The sequence below is a fragment of the Taudactylus pleione genome, unplaced genomic scaffold, assembly GCF_031769625.1.
Source record: "Taudactylus pleione unplaced genomic scaffold, aTauple2 ptg000266l, whole genome shotgun sequence".
Taxonomy (NCBI): domain Eukaryota; kingdom Metazoa; phylum Chordata; class Amphibia; order Anura; family Myobatrachidae; genus Taudactylus; species Taudactylus pleione.
In genome coordinates this window covers 3,980,001-3,992,641 of record NW_028284668.1, presented here as the reverse complement: position 1 = coordinate 3,992,641, position 12,641 = coordinate 3,980,001, and positions in this window count along the sequence as shown.

Here is a 12,641-nt window from a genome sequence, read left to right as displayed (position 1 = left end):
CTCTCTGCTCTCTGGCCAAGCACTCGACTGGGTCTCGCCCCTTTGGGAAAAGTTGGGTCCTCTGCTCTCCAACTACTCCGAATTTATTTCCACATTTCGCAAGATCTTTGACGAACCTGGAAGAACCACTTCCGCATCAGCTGATATTCTACGCCTCCGTCAGGGTAGCAGGACCGTCGGTCAATATGTAGTCCAGTTCCAAACTCTGGCCTCAGAACTCAATTGGAACGAGGATGCTCTCATCGTTGCCTTCTGGAGTGGCCTTTCAGAAATACTCAAAGACGACCTAGCTTCCCGTGACCTTCCAACCAACTTGGATGATTTAATTTCCCTTTGCAACAAGGTGGATCTTCATCACAGGGAGCGTGCTTTGGAAAGAGGCAGACTTGACCGCAGAAGGCCACATCCAGCTTCCCGTTTACCCTCTCCTCCTATGGGCGAAGAACCCATGCAGGTCAATCGCTCTCATCTATCGGCTGCGGATCTCCTCAACATTTAGTTAGATCCTGTCCCATCCATCCAATTCGTCCAGGAAATGCCTCCTCCTAACTTATGACAGAGAGGTTAAGTTAGGAGTTGCCATCGAATCACATAGGAAGTCTGATTCCACCATCCAGGCTCAGTTAAAGCTTCCTCGAGGTTCCAAAGCTGTATTAGCTCTTCTGGATTCTGGAGCAGCAGAGAACTTTGTCACTACAGACTTTGCCCAGAAACATCAAATCCCCATAGAAGTGTTGCCTTGAGTCATCACTTTAACTGCCATCGATGGTAGTCGCATTACTAGTGGAACCATCACCCATCGTACAGCACCACTTAGACTTACCATAGGGGTGCTTCATACCGAACAACTGTCCTTCCTAGTGATTCCCAAAGCCTCTCATTCTTTAGTCCTCGGGCTACCCTGGCTACAGAGACATTCACCACAAATTGATTGGCCCACCATGCAAATAACCTCTTGGGGTTCCAATTGTTTCAAAGGCTGCCTTCAGCGGGTAGTACCTGTCCGATCTTCCGTCATACAGGATTCTACAGACCTGCCCAAAGCTTATGATGGGTTTTTGGATGTCTTCAGCAAACAGAGCGCAGATCTATTACCTCCCCATCGTGATTGGGACTGTCCCATAGATCTGATTCCCGGGAAGAATCCTCCTAGAGGCTGAACCTACCCTCTATCTCTCCCTGAGACTCAAGCCATGTCGGAGTACATTAATGAAAACTTAAGTAAAGGCTTCATTCGACCTACCAAGTCTCCAGCCGGGGCTGGATTTTTCTTCATAAAAAAGAAAGACGGTGGGCTGCATCCGTGTATAGACTACCGGGGTCTTAATGAAATAACTATTAAGAATCGCTACCCTCTTCCTCTCATAACAGAGTTATTTGATAGAGTCAAGGGAGCCACAGTTTTTACCAAACTCGATCTAAGAGGGGCCTATAATTTTAATTCGTATCCGTCCAGGCGATGAATGGAAAACGGCCTTCAACGCCAGGGATGGGCACTACGAATATCTCGTTATGCCCTTCGGCCTCTGTAATGCTCCAGCCATCTTCCAGTTTTTCATCAACGAAATCTTCTGTGATCTTTTGTACAAGTCCGTGGTCATTTACTTGGACGACATTTAGATTTTTTCTCAAGACCTCCAAACTCATCGAGACCAGGTGAAAGAAGTCCTTTTGAGATTGCGGTCCAATCAACTTTTTTGCAAATTAGAGAAGTGTCTGTTTGAAGTCTCAAGTGTACCATTCCTGGGGTACATTATCTCCGGAACAGGCCTTCAAATGGATTCTTCAAAATTACAAGCCATTCTTGATTGGTCTCTTCCTTCTTCCTTAAAATCCATACAAAGGTTCCTAGGATTTGCCAACTATTAGCGCAACTTTGTGAAAGGTTTTTCAACACTGGTAGCTCCTATTACAGCCCTTACCCGTAAGGGAGCAGATCCAACTAAGTGGCCCGTCGAAGCTACCTCAGCAATTCAACTCCTTAAGCAAGCCTTCATCTCCGCTCCCATCTTAAAACAACCAGATTCCACCCGGCCATTTATCCTGGAGGTGGACGCATCCTCAGAAGGTGTCGGTGCTGTGCTCTCCCAGCGGTTTGAAGATGAAAAACTTCATCCCTGTGGTTTCTTTTCCCGGAAGTTTTTGCCTGCAGAAAAGAACTACACCATCGGAGATCAAGAGTTACTCGCCATGAAACTAGCCCTCGAAGAATGGCGATATCTTCTAGAAGGAGCTCACTACCCCATTACCATTTTTACAGACCACAATAACTTGCTTTATCTTAAATCTGCAAATTGCTTGAACCCTCGTCAAGCCCGGTGGGCCATGTTTTTCTCCAGATTTAACTTCAAACTCTCCTATCATCCCGGCTCACAAAATCTCCAAGCCGACGCACTCTCCCGTTCCATGATGAGCGATCCTGATCTACCTATGGAACAGCCCCAACCAATCCTGAATCCAGCTTTCTTCGCCTCTACCAAATTATCTTCTATACCCCCGGTTGGGAAGACTTTCGTTGCTCCAGAACTCCGCAAGAGGTTACTGCATTGGGCCCATGCTTCCCGGTTCTCTGGTCACTTGGGTATGGATAAAACCCTTGAGTTCATACAGCGGTCCTATTGGTAGCCTTCGATGAAAAAGGACATCAGGTCTTATGTGTCGTCATGCATCAAATGTGCCCAACACAAAGTACCTCGGCGGGTTCCACACGGTCAACTCCAGCCTCTTGCAATTCCATTTAATTCATGGACTCTCTATGGATTTCATCTCTGATCTTCCACCATCTCGGGGCCACAAAACAATTTGGGTTATCGTGGATCGCTTTTCTAAAATGGCTCATTTTGTACCTCTTACTGGGCTTCTGTCTGCACCTCTACTCACCCAGAGTTTTACAAAAGAGATCTTCAAGCTCCACGGCCTTCCTCAAGAGATCATCTCCGACAGGGGAGTACAGTTTGTAGCAAAGTTCTGGAGGTCACTCTGCTCAGCCCTTCAAATAAAACTCAAATTTTCTACCGCTTATCACCCCCAGACCAATGGTCAGACCAAAAGGGTCAATCAAGACCTGGAACAATTCCTGCGCACTTTTGTCTCCTCCTCCCAAGATGACTGGATTGAACTTCTTCCTTGGGCCGAATTTGCTCATAATAATCATTATCACACGTCCACGAACTCAACTCCTTTTTTTACAGTTTTTGGTCATCGTCCTCGAGGACCAGATTTCCCTCTTCTTCCAACATTAGATGTGCCCGCGGCCAAGATGTCTCTTCAACGGTTCTCCAACATCTGGGAAAAGGTTCGTTCCTCTCTGACTAAAACCTCAGCCTGGTACAAGAGATTTGCTGACCGCCAAAGACGAGCGGTTCCCAATTTCCAACCTGGGGACATGGTCTGGCTCTCTACCCGAAACCTAAGACTCCGAGTTCCCTCAATGAAATTTGCCCTGCGGTACATTGGTCCATTCCCAATCATCAAAATCTTGAATCCTGTGGCCTACAAGCTAAAACTTCCTCCATTTCTTCGCATTCCAAGTTCTTTCCATATTTCTCTTCTAAAACCACTGGTCTTAAACCGATTTCAGAAGGTCCTTCCCAAAGCTTCTAGTGTTCAAACACAACAAGGAGAGGAGTTCGAAGTTGACAGAATCTTAGATTCCCGTTGTCGATACAATCGTCTTCAATACCTCATCAACTGGAAAAATTATGGTCCAGAAGAACGAATCTGGATAAATGTCCATGCGCCCAGTCTGGTCAAAGCGTTCCATATGAAATTTCCTTATAAACCAAGGAAGTGTCCGGTGGCCACTCATGAAGAAGGGGGTACTGTCACATGCTGCCCGGGAGACCCCAGAATCAGACCCCATCGCTTACCCTTGCGGGCGCTGGCCCGCGCTGTCTTCTGGCTCCTGCGCTGTGCGCTGCTTCCTTCTCTCTCTGGCCAGTCTCCGCTGTCCTCTGGGTGGTCCCGCTGCTCTGCTGCTCCCACGCTGGCTCCTGCTGGTCGCTGGTCCCCGCTGACTTCTTCTGAGAAGCACTGTCCTCCGGTCCATGGGCGCGGCCATCTTAGATTGCCCATGTGACTCCACTTCCACCAATGAGGAGTCTTCTCCTTCTCTCTCAGCCTATCAGCTGCCAGCGTTAACTATAAAAGGTTCCCCAATGCTGACACAAATTGCCAGTGCAACTAGTTCCTTAGGTTACTAGTGAGCTTTCCCACTGTGCTATAGTCGCTCCACATAGCCACCCAGCTACAAATGTCTCCACCCAGCTATCCAGCTACCAACGTCTCCACCCGGCTATCCAGCTGCTCCACGTAGCTACCCAGCTACCAACGTCTCCACCCGGCTATCCAGCCGCTCCACGTAGCTACCCAGCTACCAACGTCTCCACCCAGCTATCCAGCCGCTCCACGTAGCTACCCAGCTACCAACATCTCCACACGGCTACCCAGCAGCTCCACGTAGCCACCCAGCTACCAACGTCTACCCACGGCAATCCAGCTGCTCCACGTAGCCACCCAGCTACCAACGTCTCCACCTGGCTATCCAGCCGCTCCATGTAGCTACCCAGCTACCAACATCTCCACACAGCTACCCAGCCACTCCAAGCAGCCACCCAGCTACCAACGTCTACCCACGGCTATCCAGCCACTCCACGTAGCTACCCAGCTACCAACGTCTACCCACGGCTATCCAGCCGCTCCACGTAGCTTCCCAGCTTCCACGCTACTTCTATATCACTCAAACTCCCTCTCATGCGGAGGAACTTTATTAAGCCAAGTCTCCTCAGTGAGCATCTGCGCCAAGTAGTACAGGTCCAAGACCCAGTCTGGGAACACAGCCTTTAAATCCCACGATTGTGACATGGGGTTTGTCATATAAATGAAATAGGCCAACCTTTTGGAGTGTGCAGATATATTTCTCTCTCCCAGTCAATCTGTACAATATGTCAGTTAGAAATGAATGCACAACATGTTTTAAAATGTGACAGTTAGTAATGAGTACACCTGTGTACCAGCTAGGAGGTCTGCAAAACATGTAATATTAGGAGCTCTTGAGGACTGGGCTGGCCACCCTAACTGTATTCCACCCCTCAGCTGTCAATTTTTGGTTTGGAAGGCCGACTTCTGGATTATGGGACAGCATAAATGGAGTTGGGGAAACCTAGTGGCACCCGGCAATACTGCACTCAGCAGTGGCAGCTGCTCTCTGTGCATTGGCAGTTCTTAAAGAGTCCTCATCTACTCGGTGCTCTAGATAGATTATCTGGCAGCCAGCCCTGATTACCACTGCAGGTCATAAGTTTGTTTACAGCAGTGAGCATTATAAAAAAAAATAGAGTACCCAGCTAAGCTGAACTAGCAGATAATCAAAAGTACGCCTATAGAGCACGAAAGTGGCAGCCTCCTCAAAAACCAGAAGAGGAAGAAGGGTTAGTTAAGATAAATGATGACTTCACCTATCACTTTCCTCAATGCAACCATACCACATCATCAGTGGCTGCATAGAAATGCCAGTCGCAATGGAATCAATAAGCCTGCTGCTGTACAGTAGCCACACACACATTCCCCGCTGGCAGCTGTGAATTGTTATTCTGTAACTTTCTGTATCAAGTGTTCCCTATACCTCTTAAAATTTAAGCTCATTTCAGCAGGGTCATCTTAACCAACTGTGTTTATATAATTATATGTAATTTGTTTGTGCCATGATTCCTCATTATATAGCGCAGCGTAATGTAATTTCTTTATAAATAAAGGATAACAATAATAATTATCCCCAATACTAATGTGTTTTCCTACAGTAAGTTTCACAACATTATGAGGGGAATGTAATAGTGCAGATTTAATTAACTTGAGGAGGGCAAGTAAATGATGGAACTACAAACAGTTTTCCATAGCCTAAAATGTATTTTCAAAAATGTTCTTTTGAACCAGTGAAAAATTACATAAAAGTCTAAATACAGATATATCCACACTGGGCATTCATACGCCATATGGTGCAAGAGGAATAGCATACTGAATTTTTGTTTACATTTTGTATTGTATTCTCATTGCACATGCAGTGAAAAGCTGCTCACAGTGTACCAGAGACACTTGGGTGCAACTTTCATCCACAGGAATTAGTTTTACATAGTTCAGTCGCAGATGAAGCACAACAGAACCTGGCATGAGGAAAAGCAGTTTTTACATAGATTCAGAATTAGTTGCACACAGACATCCCACTGATCAGTGAACACTAGCCAGGGGCACTCAAGGGCCAGGTTGAAAAGACTATTGCCCAGGGAGCTGTGACTTGGGGGTGCAGCTTAAGTCATCCAGTTATCACTGCCTCTTATATTACTGTTGTCCAACAGCTGCCGGGAACTACGGTAGCACCCAGCAGTTCTCCACGGAAACATGACCTCTTACATGTGCTTTCTGCACATGTGCGACTCACTACCATGTTTTTCCTTCATGTCGCTTCACTGAGGAAGAGGGGTATGCAGGCTGTCCAACAAGAAGGTAAGTTGAAGGGAACCGAGGGGGTTGGCTCTTGAGGTGACACAGGATGCTGGAGTGACAGGAAGCAGAATGCTGGAGTGACAGGCTGAAGTGACGGGGGGCAGGATGCTGGAGTGATGGGGCAGGCATAGGCATAAAAAGCAAATGCCTAGGGGCAACAGAAATGCCTAGGGGCATTCCAGGGCTCTGCCGCGCCCCCCCTGCTGCTGACACGATCGGAACTTGGCTCCGATTGGTCAACGCCCCTTCCCTGCTGGTGACACTGCTGCCACGATCGGAGCTCAGCTCCTATCAGACAGCGCAACGGTCAGGTGAGCCGCCCAAGTCAGAATGAGCTTCTGGCTGCAGGCATGCCCAGCTGCATCCACTCCTCCCATGGGCATTTACGGAGCAAAGACGTCAGAACCAACTCACGGCTCTGCCTCTGCCCCCATTTTAGCTGCCCAGCCATCGGACCAGGCGGCATCTTCAGCAGCAAGATTAGCTGCGCAGCACTGCATAATTTAAATAAAGAAGGTGGCAGCCAGCCAGGTTAGTAAGTCCTTTAGCTTTCTTAGCTATCTCTAGCTGGAAGAGGGACATAAGTTAGGGTGGGCACCATCACATGTATGTATGTGTATATGTATGTATGTATGTATATATATATATATATACACACGTGTGTATATGTATATATATATGTGTGTGTGTGTGTGTGTGTGTGTATATATATATATATATATATATATATATAATGAAAAATATAAAAATCTGCACACTCTAACTTAGCATCAACAGTCGGGTGCATGACCATAAAAATTAATAATAGTAGCAGTCTTATAACAGACGATCAGCACACCATTTAAATGCAAAAAATTACTTTTATGTAGTACAGCACATGTATCCCATGATCAGTTCCACAAAGCATAAACGTGCAAATCCAGCATAAAGTGCATTATAGAGAAAAGAAAAAACTTTTCCATAGCAGCTTAATAGCATATAATACTCATCGCTCCATGTAAAAAACAGAGATCAGGGTGAGAAGCCTTTTGTCCATGCCCGACAGCTGTTTCGATGTATGCTGATACCTTCCTCCTTGGGCAGCATGACAAACACTAAACCATCTCCACTTGATATACCCTACCTGGCCATCCGTTCACACCCACAATCATCCTAAAAATGCGCTCACCTGTTTGTTGCCGCCAGTCACCGGAGTCTCAATCCAGGCTGCTGCAGGTGACCGAAAGTGACACATCTCCGGACTTCCTCTAGAGTGAAATGCAAGCCATAGCTTGCGTAACCGAGCAACCATTACCTAGACTGCATCATCAACATTCCAAAACCGGAAGTGCTGCGCTAATGTGGGACTCAGGTTTTAACCAGCGTTGCTAAGCAACCGAGTCTAATACTAATCAACCAAGTACTCCTTCAGATATATAAGCACACTACAGGAGCGCATGATGTCATAGGAGAAGGGGAGACAAACGGATGAACAGGTCACATATACAAAAATGAACATGCTGTACATTAAACTCAGAAAACACACAAATACGTAAATAGAAAAAGAAAACACAAATATGAAAAACAACTGGTTATAAAAAACAAGAAAGGCTCAATTCTTCATTTAAACCAATTGGTGAAATGGATTTCAAATCATAAATCCATCTACTCTCACATTGCAGCAGACACCTATTGCGATCACCTCCTACTTTCATAGGTGGAATTTGATCTATAGGCATGACTTTAAAGTCCAATGGGTTATGCTTCATATCAACAAAATGTCTCGCCATCGGGAGAGTATTGCCATCAACCCTAATAAATGCTTTCTTAATGGAAGAGCGATGCAAGGCTAATCGCTCTTTAAGCATTCTAATTGTTTTACCAACGTAAATATGATTACATGGACATTTGATCATGTAGATCACATATTTGCTCTCACAAGTCAAACGATGTTTTATCTTATAGGATCTCCTTGACACTGGATCTTCAAAGGTGCAACCTGTAATCAAGAACCTGCAATTGATGCACCCTGGACAACGAAATACTCCAATTTTAGTTGTCAACCAATTGACAGGCTGCTGCTGATTCACATCAAATCTAGTTATAGAGTCCTTCAAATTATTGCTCTGTCTATAGCAAAACATTGGTGGTTCTTTACATAAGTCACCCAAAATGGGAATATGTGGTTGGAAATTTGATGCGCTCAGATCTTGCTTTAACATTAGATCTCAATAATATAGATCGAACTGTCTCCATACATCTTTCAATCGCTTATTCCACTTCAGAGACAGCATATCCCCTCTGGATAAATTTATCACCCATTTTTTTCAATTCTGTCAGTAATTTTGTTCTGCCGATGTTATTCTGGCAACCCGCACAAGCTGTGAAAAGGGAAGCCCTCTCTTTAATGGGAGGGGGTGAAAGCTGTCTGCCGCAAGTAATGTATTTTTGTCTGTGGCTTTGTTATAGACTAATGTTTCAAAATGACCATCATCTATCTTAATCATCACATCTAAGTAGTGTATCACTGATGTACTAAGTTCAGAGTGAATCTAATAGTACTATCGATGGAATTCAATTCACTAAAGAAAGTAAGGAGGTCCATCTCACCTCCAGTCCACACCACAAAGAGGTCGTCTATATACCAAACATAAAAAAGGATGTATTTAGATAACCAATGTGTTAGTATATGCTTTAACTCATAACTCTGCATATATAAATTAGCATACACTGGGGCCATATTCGAACCCATCGCTGTTCCCCGGCGCTACAAAAAAATTCATTATTAAACAAAAAATAATTTTTATGTAAAATTATATGAATCAATAACATCAAAAAATCAACCGGTGGCCACTTGTAGTGTGGACTGGAGGTAACCGCCTCTCTCACAGCCTCCATCCCCTTTTCATGTGGGATATTTGTATACAGGTTAACAACATCGAAAGTGGCTAATAAAACGCCACCAGAAGGTATGGGTAATGCACTCAATTTATTCATAAAATGAGTTGTATCTTTTATATAGAAATCTGTCTGTTGGACCACAGGTTGAAGCCAAAAATCAACATACTGTGAAAGACTCTGACACAATGACCCCCGAGAGGAAATTATCGGCCTCCCTGGGGGATTGTGTAGCATCTTGTGGACATTAGGAAGAACATAAATCAACTGTATCACTGGAAAATCTTGCGTAATAAATCTTGCTGTTGCTTCATCCAGCCAACAATTACTCAATCTTAAACTGATCACATTATTAATTTCTTTTTTTATAAACTGATGTCGGATCCATTCTTAGCTTAACATATTTGTACTCATCTGACAGCTGTCTGGAGACCTCGTTAATATATTCAATCCTATCTAAATTCACGATACCCCCACCCTTGTCGGTGGGCATATCATGATCTCTCTGTTATTTTTCAATGTGACAACAGAATGTCTTTGACTAGGAGTAAGGTTTGAAAAATAAGTTTTTTGTTTAGCTATTAATGGCATAGCCTCTTTTTTCACCAAAGATATAAATGTATCAATAAATGAAACACTTAGATTAGGCTCACAAGTGCTCTTAGGTCTAAATTGTCCCAAATCTATACCAAGGTTATCTTTATTACCGAAAAAAATTTTAATTCCAATTGTCACTGGAACTTGTACAAATCTACTTCAATATTAAATAGTTTTTGTTTATATGTCTGTACAAATGTTAGTCCCTTCGACAACACGTCCATTTCACTAGCCGTTGGAACATATTTAGATAAATTAAATATTATTCTTTCTTTCTGCTCCCGCCCCTGTTTCGCGTAATCTTGCTTTTTTTACTTGTTTCAACGACCTCATTAAATTGAAAAAGAGACATGTGGAGTTGTCATTACATGGCTTAACCCTGTCGCAGTACCACAAGGAGAACCTAACATCGGACAGAACAAAATTACTGGCAGAATTGAGAACCTAATACCACATGGTTTTAGGATTAAAAATCAGCCAGCCTTGGGTAGAAATAATAAGGAATTTTGTCGTCAATGGTGCATGATATTGAATCAATATTCTTTAGATCTTATGATATCTGTTATAAAAAGGTCAATTTAGAAATCAGCTCATTGGAAAAAGAGATTGCTTTATGTGAAGCTACTGGTTTGGAAACATTCTCAAAAGATAAAGATGTAGAATGGTTGTCCAAATTGGAGATGTCTGTGGCTTTGTTTAAAACAGAATTGTTGTCTTAAGAAAATGAAATACAAAACTGTACGTGATGATTCTAAAGAAGGGAGAGTGTATCAGTGGTTACAGGGTAGGGACAGGAGACGCCCTTGGAGGTCAGGACAAGGTAACAGGAGGCAGCGGGTCAACAGAGTGTATACTGATTTGAATTCTCAGACCTCTTATAGTGATTCTAATAACAGAAATTCTAAGGGTCTTTTTTTAAAAGAAAGGATTCCCCCACATGGTCTGGAAAAAACCCTAGATGGAAACCCTGTAGGAGGGGAGGGAGGAGAAACAAGTCAAAGATTATGCAAAACAGGGGCCGGAGCAGAATTAAATAATAATTTTAAATTTGTCTAAATATGTTCCAACGGTTAGTGAGATGGACATGTTGTCGAAGGGACTAACATTTGTACAGACATATAAACAAAAAACATTCGATATTGAAGTAGATTTGTACAAGTTCCAGTGACAATTGATATGAAAACATTTTTTCGGTAATAAAGATAACCTTGGTGTAGATTTGGGACAATTTAGACCTAAGAGCACTTTTGAGCCTAATATAAGTGTTCCATTTATTGATACATTCATATCTATGGTGAAAAAAGAGGCTATGCCATTAATAGCTAAACAAAAAACTTATTTTTCAAACCTTACTCCTAGTCAAAGACATTCAGTTGTCACATTGAAAAATAACAGAGAGATCATGATGCGCCCCACCAACAAGGGTGGGGGTATCGTGATTTTAGATAGGATTGACTATATTAACGAGGTCTCCAAACAGCTGTCAGATGAGTCCAATTATGTTAAGCTAAGAATTAGGGATGTGCGGGCTTGGATAGGTTAAAATTTGCACGCCGAGTTCGGATTTTTCCCTCCAAAAAATGGGACTCAGAAAGAGGCAAAACATCATCTTGCATGTACAAACATCATCATTCCTGGATTTTTGTCCAGGAATGATGATGTTAGTCCATGCAAGATGACGTTTTGTCCCATTTTTTGGAGGGAAAAATCCAAACTCGGCTTGCAAATTCAAACCTATCCGAGCCTGCACATCCCTACTAAGAATAGATCCGACATCAGTTTATAAAAAAGAAATTGATAATGTGATCAGTTTAAGGATTGAGTAATCGTTGGCTGGATGAAACAATGGCAAGATTTCTTACGCAAGATTTTCCAGTGATACCGTTGTTTTAAGTTCTTCCTAAAGTCCACAAGACACTACACAACCCCCAGGGAGGCCGATAATTTCCTTGCGTGGGTCATTGTGTCAGAATCTTTCACAGTATTTTTGGCTTCAACTTGTGGTCCAACAGACAGATTTCTATATAAAAGATACAACTCATTTTTTAAATAAATTGAGAGCATTACCCATACCTTCTGGTGGCATTTTATTAGCCACTTTCGATGTTGTTAACCCGTATACAAATATCCCCCATGAAGAGGGGACGGAGGCTGTGAGAGAGGTGGTTACCTCCAGTCCACACTACAAGGGGCCACCGGTTGATTTTTTTATGTTATTGATTCATATCATTTTACATAAAAATAATTTTTTGTTTAATAATGAATTTTTTTATAGCATCGGGGAACAGTGATGGGTTCGAATATGGCCCCAGTGTATGCTAATTTATATATGCAGAGTTATGAGTTAAAGCATATACTAACACATCGGTTATCTAAATACATCCTTTTTTATGTTCGGTATATAGACGACCTCTTTGTGGTGTGGACTGGAGGTGAGATGGACTTCCTTACTTTCTTTAGTGAATTGAATTCCATCGATAGTACTATTAGATTCACTCTGAACTTAGTACATCAGTGATACACTACTTAGATGTGATGATTAAGATAGATGATGGTCATTTTGAAACATTAGTCTATAACAAAGCCACAGACAAAAATACATTACTTGCGGCAGACAGCTTTCACCCCCTCCCATTAAAGAGAGGGCTTCCCTTTTCACAGCTTGTGCG